The sequence below is a fragment of the Haliotis rufescens genome, unplaced genomic scaffold (assembly GCF_023055435.1).
Source record: "Haliotis rufescens isolate VD_foot unplaced genomic scaffold, xgHalRufe1.0.p SCAF_6, whole genome shotgun sequence".
Taxonomy (NCBI): domain Eukaryota; kingdom Metazoa; phylum Mollusca; class Gastropoda; order Lepetellida; family Haliotidae; genus Haliotis; species Haliotis rufescens.
Window position 1 is genome coordinate 20,247,983 of NW_025964334.1, and position 12,808 is coordinate 20,260,790.

General features: G+C 40.0%; 1 protein-coding gene across 2 annotated transcripts in view; it reads left to right on the plus strand.

Annotated features, from left to right (window-relative positions):
* The window catches only part of LOC124113676 (secreted frizzled-related protein 1-like), a 68,293-nt gene that overhangs the window by 23,694 nt on the left and 31,791 nt on the right, over positions 1 to 12,808 (plus strand). Inside the window, exon 1 of one of the 2 annotated variants that reach the window (XM_046474142.2) lies at positions 7,767 to 7,907. The exons of the other annotated variant lie outside the window; for it this stretch is intronic. The gene's annotated coding sequence lies outside the window, so the exon portion shown is untranslated. Of the gene's footprint in view, positions 1 to 7,766; positions 7,908 to 12,808 lie in introns of those variants that run through there. 2 annotated transcript variants of the gene reach the window in all.

Here is a 12,808-nt window from a genome sequence, read left to right on the forward strand (position 1 = left end):
TTTTTGCGCCCAATGGAACGTGTTTCGGTGGATATAATCAACACTGGTTATTCTCTGGCCTTGATGTTTTATATTCAATGTTTAGTCTTAATTTCAGATATAAATTCGAGGAATCGTTGATATTATTTAGTGATATACATACATTCTTTGCTCATTTCGTGTCGTATTTTCAATTTGGAAGGTGTAACGTGTACACATGAGAGGTTTCAATGTCGAAATAAGTACAACAAAAATATTATCGTGACAGAATGTGTTTATTCTAGCCACAGCACATTCACGGTACAAAAGCTATCATAAATGGTGTATTGTTCAAATACACAAAGAGTGTATTTCTTTGTATAAATCCAAATATCAAGTGAGTGACATCTCTGGAAGCTGATCACGGCAGAGTGACTTCCGCGTCCGCCCTTCCGCCCGCCACAGATGCGAGTGTTTATATTTGCTTCAGTTTTGACAAGGTCACAAATGGAGGCCCGGTCACCTTTCAGATGGGATGTAACACGTCGCTCTTTACACAAATGTGGATGTTTAAACAAATGAATACTACAACGATCGTATGACATGACTGGTAGGTATTTCCGTTGGCTGATGTAGTACGTGACAGACGCCGGACTGGGAAAACATATAGGACATACACACATGTGATCTTTTTAATTTTGTGTGATCATCTTGAGTGGGTGATTGAGTATGGTTTAATGCCGCTTTTAGCAATATTCCAGCAATATCACGGCGGGGGACACCAGAAATGGGCTTCACACATTGTACCCATGTCGGGAATCGAACCCGGGTCTTCGGCGTGACGAGCGAACGCTTTAACCACTAGGCTACCCGACCGCCCCTGTGATCATATTGGTGATAATGACTTGTCAATAGTAGTTTTAATGATACGTCTTGAAATTTATGCTGCAAATTTATCCGTCGAAATACCTGTACGTGGCGCTCATTCTCAACGTGTTTCCAAAACGTCTACACTTATTTGCAGGAGAATATTTTATCCATTGATGTATTGGAACAACCCGTGAGGCGGATTTAGCTGGGTACGTTAACCTTTAGTTTCTGGAATTAAAATATTTAAGATTTGTTTGTGTCAAATTTTCTTTTAATAGATAATAGAGAAACTGGAATCCTCAAACTGAAAAGATCTCGGCATGCCAAATTATGGTAGAACAGCTTATACAAACAAACAAGCTTCAATAAACAATAAAATCAAACAAGGTGTTTTACAGTCATATCAAAGGGCAATTAAAACGAGCTCATCTGATATGAAATTATAATTTTAGAATATAACTGATAACATTCCCATTAATGAATACGAAAATGGCTGGGTTTAGGAAAATTGTGTTTGCCATGTTTTAGAAAGGGAAGTGGCAAGTGGTGTATTCTAAACACAGCTCCAAATCCAAACACGCCATTTTCTGCCTACACGCTATGCAGCTACATCCCGTCAACTAATCATTGATTGTTCTGAACGTCTTCCTTGTTTTCACTACTTAACGTACCCGTGAAGATCCGGGGTAGAATAGGTCTTCAGCAATCCATGCAAGCCGTAAAAGGTGACTACCGTATTTCCTCTATTAGACGCCCGGGCTTCTATCTATTTCGGACAAGCCTTTGACCCGGCGTCAATTAGAGGCCCGGCGTCTATTGGAGTCCCTCCCGGCTTCTATTAATACCCCCATTTCACTATGACTACGAATGTCCCGAATCGTCTCGAAATGGACCGTTTTCCGACACACGTGGAGTTACCGGAAGAGAAAGGGAGTCCTCATTATGTAATTTAGGTCCCCAAAAGGGATCATTAATTGTATCAATTGATCGACCCGGCGTCTATTAGAGGCCCGGCTTCTATTTTTTGCACTGAACAATTGACCCGGTTTCTATTAGAGGCCGGCGTCTATTAGAGGAAATACGGTATGCTATACTATACGGGATCGGGTGGTCAGGTTCACTGACTTGGTTGAAGAATGTCATCGGTCCCAATTGCGTGGATCGATGCTCATGATGTCAATCACTGGATTGTCAGGTCCAGACTCGATTATTTACAGACCTCCGTCATATATATGTGTGGTGTAAAACAACAAACCAACCAACCAAATCATTACTTAACGAGTAACAGCTGTGGCGAACCTTGGGAAAGGCACAGCCAGTCAGAGGCCTACCGGCACCAATTACCATCTTATATCATTAGACCGAATCCGTGGTCTGGTGGTAGCGCTTCCGACCGGAGAGCGGACGCCCCTTCCGCGTCATACCAAAAGACGTTAAAAGATGGTACTCGTTGTTACCCTGTCTGGCGCTCGGCATTAAGGGGCTCAAACAAGGACTGGTCGGCTCGGAGTCAGTATACTGTGTCTGAGTAGGGTATTCATGTTGAAATTGCGGCATGGTATCTCAGTGGGCTAGTCCGGACTAGTACAAGCACCCACATACACGTGCATGCACGTCGCTATATAAGTGCAATAATCTTGAACGCGACTTTAAACCCCATTTTACCTCACCTAACCTCACCTCATCCCACCAGGGGCCTAGTGGGATAATTTCCTACGTAAATGATGCCCGACTGTATTTTCCGAGCAATTGCTAGAATCCCAAGACGTGTGTCATTCAATGTCATTCAATGTCATTCAGCAAGTAAAGGAGATATCGGGCAAGTTATAGTTATTAGTTCTAAATATATTAATAGGGTTAAAAAAGAGACTTTTTTTAAAAGATAAAGTTTCTTTATACTAGAAACCATTTAAAATTTCCATTTAAGCTGCGTCAGTATTGCAGATATTGAATTTTTAATATTTATTTCACCTTTGAAACGAGACATTGTGCAGAGCATATAAACGGGTTATCAAACCATTCAGTAAGTCAACAATCATTTAGTGTTTGTCTTTCACTAATTGAAGTGTATCAACAAACGGGGTCTATTAAGAGTGCTAAACTGATATATACTATATATTTGTTAATTTGGGGATTTTTTAATTTGTTGCAGTTTTATGCCAAAATATGATATTGTTATAAGGTTAAAAATGCATCTCAAAAACATTAGAAAATGGTAACAAATAAAACCGTTATAGCTGCAATGAGGAGTTGCATTAGATATAATTTGTGACAGAGAACCTTTAGCTCGAAAGGAATCAATAGATAAAAGACATTTCACATTTATCACAAGTGTATTCTTGACATTTCATATTTATCATTGGATTGGTTCCAGGTTATCGTCCATTAGTTAATGAAACAAGCAGAGAATTTCAAGATATATTTCATTATAAGGCGTTTTTATATTTTAGTATTCAGTTGTTCTCCTCCAAATTCACCGCAGACCATGAAACTTGGTGTAGAGTGTGGACGATCAGTTGCTATGTTACCAAATTTTAAATGTACTCCTTCAATAAGGTTTGTATTTTCAAATCCCCAAATTTCCGAAACATACAATAAAATCGCGGCAATCTTTTTGTCAAATGCTGAAAACATTCAATCAAGAGGCAAGTTAATAGTTCGTGCTTTCTTTGATAATGCAAACACAGCTTTTGTTGCATTTTCCACTTGTTTGCTGTTGCTATTGTGAATACCCCAACACGTTTCTTGGTCTTTATTATCAGTTATTGTCATGAAAATATAAGGACAAATAAAACATCGAAAATAATAGTATCTCTCATGATACCTTGTTCATGTATATATAGACTGAGTACAGATGACGACTGGAGTACTCCATTATTCTATAGGCATGGTCATTTACACCCTTCTTTTGTAGTGAGTGAGTGAATGTTGTCTTACGCCGCTTTTAGCAATATTCCAGCAATATCACGGCGGGGGACACCAGAAATGGGCTGCACACATTGTACCCATGTGGGGAATCGAATCCTGGTCTTTGGCGTGACGAGCGAACGCTTTAACCACTAGGCTACCCCACCGCCCCTAGTAGTCTGAGTCTGGACCAGATGTTTTAGTGTTTGATATCATAAGCATCAATCCACGCAACTGGGATACGATGACATGAATCAACAGAACCGAACGGTCTTCAGGACGGGTATAGCGGCATATGAAGTACAACATGGTTCAATAGATTAATAGAACATGACGCCACGTACCATTCCTAGGTTAGAGTTTAACAGAGTTTAAGTTTTAACAGAGGACTTGTAGGTTTTCATAATAATTGAACGGAAAACACTTCTTAAAAGACTGGCTTTTCTACCATTAAACAGATTACTGAAAATTACCAAGTCAGCGAGCCTGACCAACCGATCCCGTTAGTCGCCTCTTACGACAAACATGGGGTGCTGATATAACTATTCTAACCAGGATCTTCACGGGTTTGGAGTTCACTAATGACTACACGACTGGTAAAACAGATATGCTTCAAGCGTTGTATCGCCAGTGTTTCCATGAAACTTCCGGACCTGATTTGAGAAGGAAATGTAAGCATTTTATATAGTTATACCTAGGAGTTCCGTCCGTCCATCCGGGGAAACTTTATGTGTGACCTATAACTTGAAAACTATTGCGTAGATTATTTTCAAACTTGGCAATCACTTTCTATACCAATAGCAGAGGTGCAATGCGAAGTTTGATTTCAATATTTGGATTTTCTGAAAAAAATACAGCTTTATTCATTTTTTTTATTTTGAATTTTTTTACTTTAACATTTGTGCGACCTATAACTTGAAAACGACTTCATTGATTATTTTCTAATTTGGGGAACAGTTTCCAAACTAACAGTAGAGGTGCAGAGGTGCAGTGCAAAGTTTGATTTTGATTTTATATTTTCTGAAAATATATGATATTTTTCAGGTTTGTAACTTACAAATATGTTGGAGTCGAGGTACGGGGTATTAGTGAACCCTGCTCACTTTTTTCGTGTTTTATTTAGTTTACTTAAAGTGGAGACACTGGATTTCTAGGTTAAAAACCCGTGACGAATCCTGAGTAAGTCGAATACTTTACGTCGCAGAAAGGTGGTCAGCAAGTACTGTTAGACAAGTACTGTTAGATGGCTACAGGTACAGACTCGTGTCTCATGGGCATGTGTACAGGATGGTTGTCTCGTGTACCCGTCCGGTCTCCACAACCATCCGATGAATAAAAAATATCAGTGTGATAATATTACGCAGGCATTTGTCCACCATACCGAGCAGGACAATGCTACATTCAAGGCTGAGAGTTGTAATTGACAAAACCACTCATGCATGCATTTGTTTAGTAAGCACTGTACTTGTCACTGTAGGCGTTAGTAGACTCCACCCAGGTAAGTGTCGAAGAATTAGGGGTACATTCATACATGGTCTATGTTGTTTTAAGATACGTAACAAATTAACACTTAATTGGGGGATCCGTTATGAACATAGTCATGTATTTGGAAAATGATAATTAGCATACCTAAACTCTGCGGCTTGACTCACGCTGTCAACGCCAAACTACGTGTTATGTATGTTGGTTGGTTTATTGTTTAACGCCACACTCAGCAATATTCCAGCTATATGACAGAAGATTGTAAATAATCGAGTCTGGACCAGACAATCCAGTGATTGCTATCATGAGCATCGATCCAGGCAATTGGGATCGATGACATGCATTAACCAAGTCAGCGAGTCTGACCACCCGATCCCATTAGTCGCCTCGTACGACAAGCAACGTCGCCTTTTACGGCAAGTATGGGCTGCTGAAGACCTATTCTACCCCGGATCTTCACGGGTCACGTGTTATGTGTACACTTGAGAGGAATTCACTTGTCACAGAGCTTTCAAATCGGTTAATGAAGTTGTTTCCATATTATTAAATTGTACATTGTACAATTATCAATGACGTAATGATTCATGTCATCTTGATTGAATGCTCTGTTTCTACTGTGTGGTTTATGTAGAGAATGTCTTAATCTGAATCTGGTGTAACGGTGAGATCAAATTATAACTACTTCAAATATTAAATGTCAACGCCAGATAAGAACCAATCGAAAAAGATGTCACTGGACGTAGATGGCAAATAGCGGTGCAACGTGTATGACTGAATCACTAAAAATCCCTTATGACACCTGGTGTTCGTGCCAAAAGAGCTATGCGTACTACTGTCGTGTTATATCTGCTGTAACATATTAGACTACACAATTTCTTATAGTATCCTGCCACAAACACAAAATTGAAACTGGTAGGTATTTAAATATTGATAGAAATCTTAGGTTTTGTGGAGTTTGTAAAGCAAACGGCGTATCTGTAAATGACGATGAGCATCAGTTTGTGTGTATTTGTCCACAGCATTATCATAACAGTAAATTATGCTTATTGGTTGTATTGGGAATATCAGTCAGAATATAACTTGTCTAGCTGTTACAGTCTAAATGTAAAAGAACTTTACTTTATTATACTTTACTTTGTTCATCCGTGTATCTTATCCTTACCTTGTACTCCGAATCTAGATACCTCTCAAAGAAGTTTACTTTATTTGTCGAGATTCATAAAATGTCAACGCATAAACTTCACAGTTCCCTGTTACAGTCCAGCCTCTTTGCTCTGATGAATATGAATATAATAATGTACACGAGGGTTCAATGAGCCCACGTCTTTTCCTTGCATAAACTTCTGTTCTGTTCTTATAAGCCAAGTTAACAGACAGGGCATTAGTTGTGCGTTGGCCCATACAGTGTGTTGTTTTTGTCTGTAGCAATGTTTATATGTGAAGGTTTTAGATTATGCCATTTTCTTTTGCACGTTTCTCTTGTGTGCTTTTCATGTGTAGAGGTGTTAATTCGATCATGTGTAGAGGTAATTGAATCATATCTTATCAACATCTTTTATTTATCCCGCGTCCTGTAGCCTACAGGTTTGACATGCATGAATGTATCTCGATCAGTCTTATAGGAATATATTTTGATATTATTTATTATATAACCATGTATATAATCATAAACATATCTAAGTTTAAATTAAACTAAATTAATTCGTAATGTTAATTAGGTTACTCCAAATTGAATCCCCTTCGTGGTCATCGCTATTTTTTGTGATGGATATTTCGCATTTTTATCACAAATTATCACAAAATACCTTCTCGGTGAAAGGAAAACAGAAAAAGATAGACTAGAAAACCTCTTGAAGCTTCGTTTTTTTTATCACAGATATGACAGCCAGGTTCAATGTTTTGACCTCCCGAAATCCAACGAACATATAATCAGTTTGCTGTGACCTAAAGCTAATAATGTGTAGGGAGAATAAAAACGTCGTTAATATAACACAACCTTGTTCTCTGTGGTACATTACTGCTGGTTATAAGCAAGCGTGAACATTCTGACTTTAGGTGGTGGCAATTATCGCGCATGGGTTACATGTTATTATAACGGTTATTGCTTGTTTAGATAAGTGACTAACGCACGCGCGAAAACTGTTGTTACAGCGATCTGCCCGGTCGGTTATTAACCGTTATATCTACTAGTTCATTAACTTATACAGAACAGGCTAAAGCAGCTGTACATACATACTTAAGAATCTTAATTGGAGTATTTACCTTCAAATATACCGCCGAGCTCGGATTCAACTTCACCCGTAAGGCTAAAGCCCTAATAAAACACTTGAAAAAAATGCCGCCTTTTGCTGAATAAGCAAAATTGCACGCTTTTGTGAAAGCCGAAATTTGATGAGGGATAATCTCTTGATACAAAGAACATAAACCGATAAATCCAGGGGCTCTGTCTGTGCAGCAATAATTGCTTAAGTAGCTGGAGGATGAACACATGCAGGATACTGGGGAACATTGACTCCGACTTGTCACGTGAAGGGATACAGACGAGCATTCCGAGATTTTAAAGCTCAGTCTAGACGGGAGCGATAACGCGCTCGTGCATCCTTTGTGGTAATACGCGCTCCCGAAACATTGCTTGAATTATTCCACGGACTTGCAACAGAGTTCCAAGTTGCAAGTGACTTGTTAAAAAGGTGAGTGAACTTTGTTTTTTTTCACATACCTTTGGCTTTTTTTAAATGTGGTCGCGTTCGGAGTTTATCTTGTGCCATATATCCGTTGGAACACGGGGGGAGCGTTTGACCTTATGTGAAGTACGGTAACGTGCGTTAATATATAAAGATACACGTTGTCGGGCTTCTTTATGGCTATAAATGTGATAGAAGGGACCGTCGTTTTTCTGTTGAGACAGACCCCTGCTATCTTCTTAGAAGTCGGTGAAAAATGGTAAAACCCACACGAAGATCCGGTCGATGGGTGTGAGTTACTAAACATCAAAATAATAGAAATTTAATAGGTAACGGGTATTTTTTTAAATATACGTACAACGATGCTATGACTGCTCTGAATGGTGGTATGTTTTTAACAATTACACCATTACTGAACGCGATTTGTCAGTTCACAAAATGCCGTATTCGCGATTGAAAACCAATGTCAATCTTAGCCCTAAAAAAGACAGAAACGTGTTTTTTGTCATATCGCTAGTGGTGGTAAAGTGTTGCTTTTTTTGTTCGCAAAAATCATGCACATGAGAACAAATCTAGTAACCATTTACAACTATTGTTTAGCGATTATGACGTCATGGCGATAGGGCAAAGTCTGTACACTGATAATGTCAATACTATAATCAATTGAATGTCCCATTCTATTTCTTGTACAGTCATGTGAATGTAGCATACCGTCCTATGAATATAGCGTTCAGTCACCCCCATTCTAATCCTGTAACCGGTTTTGTTTGTTTTTCTATTCATTATCTGGCTGGTTTGTTCTCGCTTTAGACCAAGCTATTGGTTGTACTTCGCCCATAGAGTCTTAACGTTCCTGGTTCGTTATCGGCCAGATACGACATATTGTTTCTCATTCTCCCATCTTTAGGTCATTCCTACCCGGTATAGCTCCGTTCGTCATGCCCCAGGAATGTGATATAACACCTGTAGATACCCTCTATGTCTGATATGTGTAACAGCCAGTCAATTAGCATTAGGAGGAGTTATTAGCTGGCGTCTTGTGGGAATAACAAATGTAGATAAAAGCAAACAGTTCTGTGAATATAGCATAGAGGCTTATGAATATATTGCACTGGCAATATATTGGCAGAGGCGACTAAAAGGATTGGGTGGTCAGACTCGCTGACTTGGTTTGTGCATGTCATCGTATCCCAATTGCGTGGATCGATGCTCATGATATCAATCACAGGATTGTCAGGTCCAGACTCGATTATTTACAGACCGCCGTTAAATTGCTGGAATATTGCTGAGTGCGGCGTTAACAAACATCATGTTATTGATAGAAAAAAACTCTTTCCTGTGCCCAAACCTATTGTACATCGAATCATCAGTCTCGAAGTAAAAGCGGAGTTTATTGCACGAATATTAATGAATTACTGTATAACAAATATAGTTCTGAAAAATGTGTGCAAAGTTTTATTCATGAAGTAAACTTCAATCCGGTTGTCTTACACGAAATAGATATGTGATATGTTGTTATTTTCAAAGTGGGCACTACCCTTAGCCTTCTGTATAAACCTGGTGGTGGTGTATCCTAGTATTTAAAGCAGGGAGTCAATACAGTCTCTCTGTGTGTATAGAGTGTATATAGTATAAAGCGTTCGCTCGTCAAGCCGAAGGCCCGGGATTTCACACACGGGTACAATGTGTGAAGCCCATTTCTGGTGTCCCCCGCCGTGGTATTACTGGAATATTGGTAAAAACGGCGTAAAAACCACACTCACTCACTCAATGTCTCAGGTTCGTACTTGGCACTGACTTCAGCGTCTAGATTCAGACCTGGGCGCCAGACCGTAGCGCATAGTAGCTGTTTAACCACACACATCTCCCCACACGCACCGTGTCCTACACTTACTTCACCCACGCATAGGAAAGTTTCTGTATGCATCTTCTCGAGGTATTCTGTGTTTGCAGTGGTCCTAATGTTTGCCTAAATACAATGTGCATGATTTGGTCTCAGTTAGGGGTCGCGTAATCAGTTGACGAACTGTGCATTCAGATAAGTGCGACTTTTACAGCAATCGCATGCGCGCCGAAATGTTATAAATGACGCAAAAACCCCACCGTTGATGAAAAGGGGTGTGGAGGGCGATTGTTTTTGACATAAAGTCTGCGTAACGTCGGGACAATTTTATCATGCCTCCCATTTACGCCCTGTGCAAGCTCGCACTCGGGGAACTCACAGCGATAAGATTACACTGCTGCTGCAGAATGACTTGCGCTAAATCATAGTGTATTTTACATGTACAGGCAACACAAATAAATAAATACCATCGGTCAACACCCCACGGTAGAAAAAAGCTCATTGAGGTGGTCATCGGAAATACAGGATCGCGTGTGCTGACAAAAATGTGAACATCAAGTTTTCATTAACTCTTATTGTCACATGTGATCGGATTTCTTCATGAAATATCTTGATTCAACCGAAGATTGGCGTCCGTGTGGTCTGCAGATTGCTGCAAACAGGTATAGTGAATGAGTGAGTTGGGTTTAACGCCGCTTTTAGCAGTATTTCGGTTATATCACGACGTGTCTGCTTAATGTGGGAGGAAAGCCCAACTTGATGCAGGTCTCAAACGTTTACCTCTTTGGTGAAACCATAAGCTTGCTCAAGTCTCTCAGGCAATAATTATTAGTTTAAATCGTTATTATGATAATCTAGATTATGTAAATACATGTAATAAGAACAGGTTGTCCCTGAGACTGAAGTCCTCAGACCGTCCACATATCTAGACTTGTCTATTAGGAGAATATAATTACTACACATGTACATGTACACGTTCAGTACAGCCTTGGAGCAAGGCTAGTGAAACCCCGGAGCATGGGGATGGTGCTGACAAACCAAGAAACATTTACAGGACCAACCGGTATACAGTATATCGTATATAGCACGGACCACAGGACTATAACAGAGACTGACAACGGGACAGTTCCACAAAGCGATCGTAGCGGTAAGATGATCGTAACTCCCATACTTTAACATAGACTTACGACAGTCTTAGCGCTAAGATCGCGTTGTGGAACGGGACCAGATTCGTAGTCTGTGTTCTGTCACTATTGCACGTGTCCGGTTATAGCTTCCCATCACCGTGTACTTGTTTGGAGGAATACGGTGGTTATGCATTGACCTTCAACTTATAGTTTCGTGACGGTAATCACTGAATTCATGCTCCATGTAAGTGAGTATGGTTTTACGCCGCTTTTAGCAATTTTCCAGCAATATCACGGCGGGGGACACCAGAAATGGGCTGCACACACTCTACCTATGTCGGGAATCGAACCCGGGTTTTCGCCGTGACGAGCGAACGCTTTAACCACTGGGCTACCCCACCGCCCCCATGCTCCACGTAAAATAAGCGACATGAGTGATAAACGGGATGTAAAGATTTAACTTCCAAAGTTATGAGAATGAACCGTTATGTACTCTGGTTATAAAGCCATTAAGAATCTTTGAAGAAGAATAAATCAAACAGCTAATCAGTTATTCGCACATAGCTTAATGCCAATGGCGTTGCAGCCGTCGTCAAAATCTTATAGCTACATGTATCTCCAGTTCTCGAATGATGACACACCAGTGGTTAATCATGTTTATGAACCAGTGATAAAGGCAAGTATCCAGTCCTTGTATTGGCGTATATATACTACTCCACTTTTGAAAGGGATATTATTTTATCGTTCCACTATGCAAAAAACTTGTTTTCATAATATGAGACATTGGTAAGTGTATAATTAAATATACTGATATCTGTTCCTATCATAAATAAAATAGAAAAGTAAGTAATTCATGATTGTTACGCCAGATTTAAACCTGAATTCAAGAGTGTATATGTATAATTATCTGATGTATCTAATCCTGAAACAATAAGGACACTATCAGGATGTTTGTTTGTCGTTTAACGCCACACTCAGCAACATGTTAGCTATACGTTTTTAAAAAAATGAGTCTGGGCCAGACAATCCAATGATTGATATATCCCGAGCATCGACCTACACAATTCGGCTACAATGACATGCATACGCCAAGTCAGCGAGCCTGATAACCCGATCCCGTTAGTCGCCTCTAATGACAAGCATGGGTTGCTGAAGACCTATTCTAACCCGGATGTGTGTGCGTCCTATCATGATGTGATAAACGACTTTCGTTATTCGAATTCATTACTGTTTAGACAGGATCTAAACCTTAAAGTAAATACTGTATTGTGTAGATGCATATTGAATCTAACCTTATTACGCCACCGAAAAGAGGTTAATATCGCGACACATTCGCAGATGAGGGTTCAAGCAGCGTCTTAAAAACGACTCCATTTGATTACAGTCAAACATCAGGAGGGAGTTAAGACTAAAAACGTTTGAGACGAAATAGGAATAAGCCGTCCCGATTTTCTGCGGCCGTGTTTGTCTGTATGCTATAAAGAGCTTCTTTTCAAAGGCAAATCTTGGCAGTGGATGGTAGTTTTAAAGCAAAAAGTCGCGAGTGTCTGGATAAGCATATCAGACCTGAATTTGAGTACAAGCCCTGGGAACGAGCCGCTACGAAAAGTCGGACGGCACTGTCTGAACCCTCCGCGCTTACAATACACGAACCTTCCAGCGCTTCCCAGGCTTTCACAATGTACAGATTGAATATGGGCACACGTGAATGCCGTCAATACCTCGAGTCTCGTTGCGTACGAGATTTTGTATCAGTCCAACACTCCAAGTCGTTAATGAGTGTTGCATGAATGTTGAGGGACAGAAAGATGGATGGTTGTAACGTTCAGTAAATGACAAGACGTCATCAGGCTCTTTCTAAGTCGTTACGCAGTGCGTGCGTTACAAGATCGTTTTGCACCATGTGCAAGGGTATCCTTAACTTGTGGCCCTTTCTA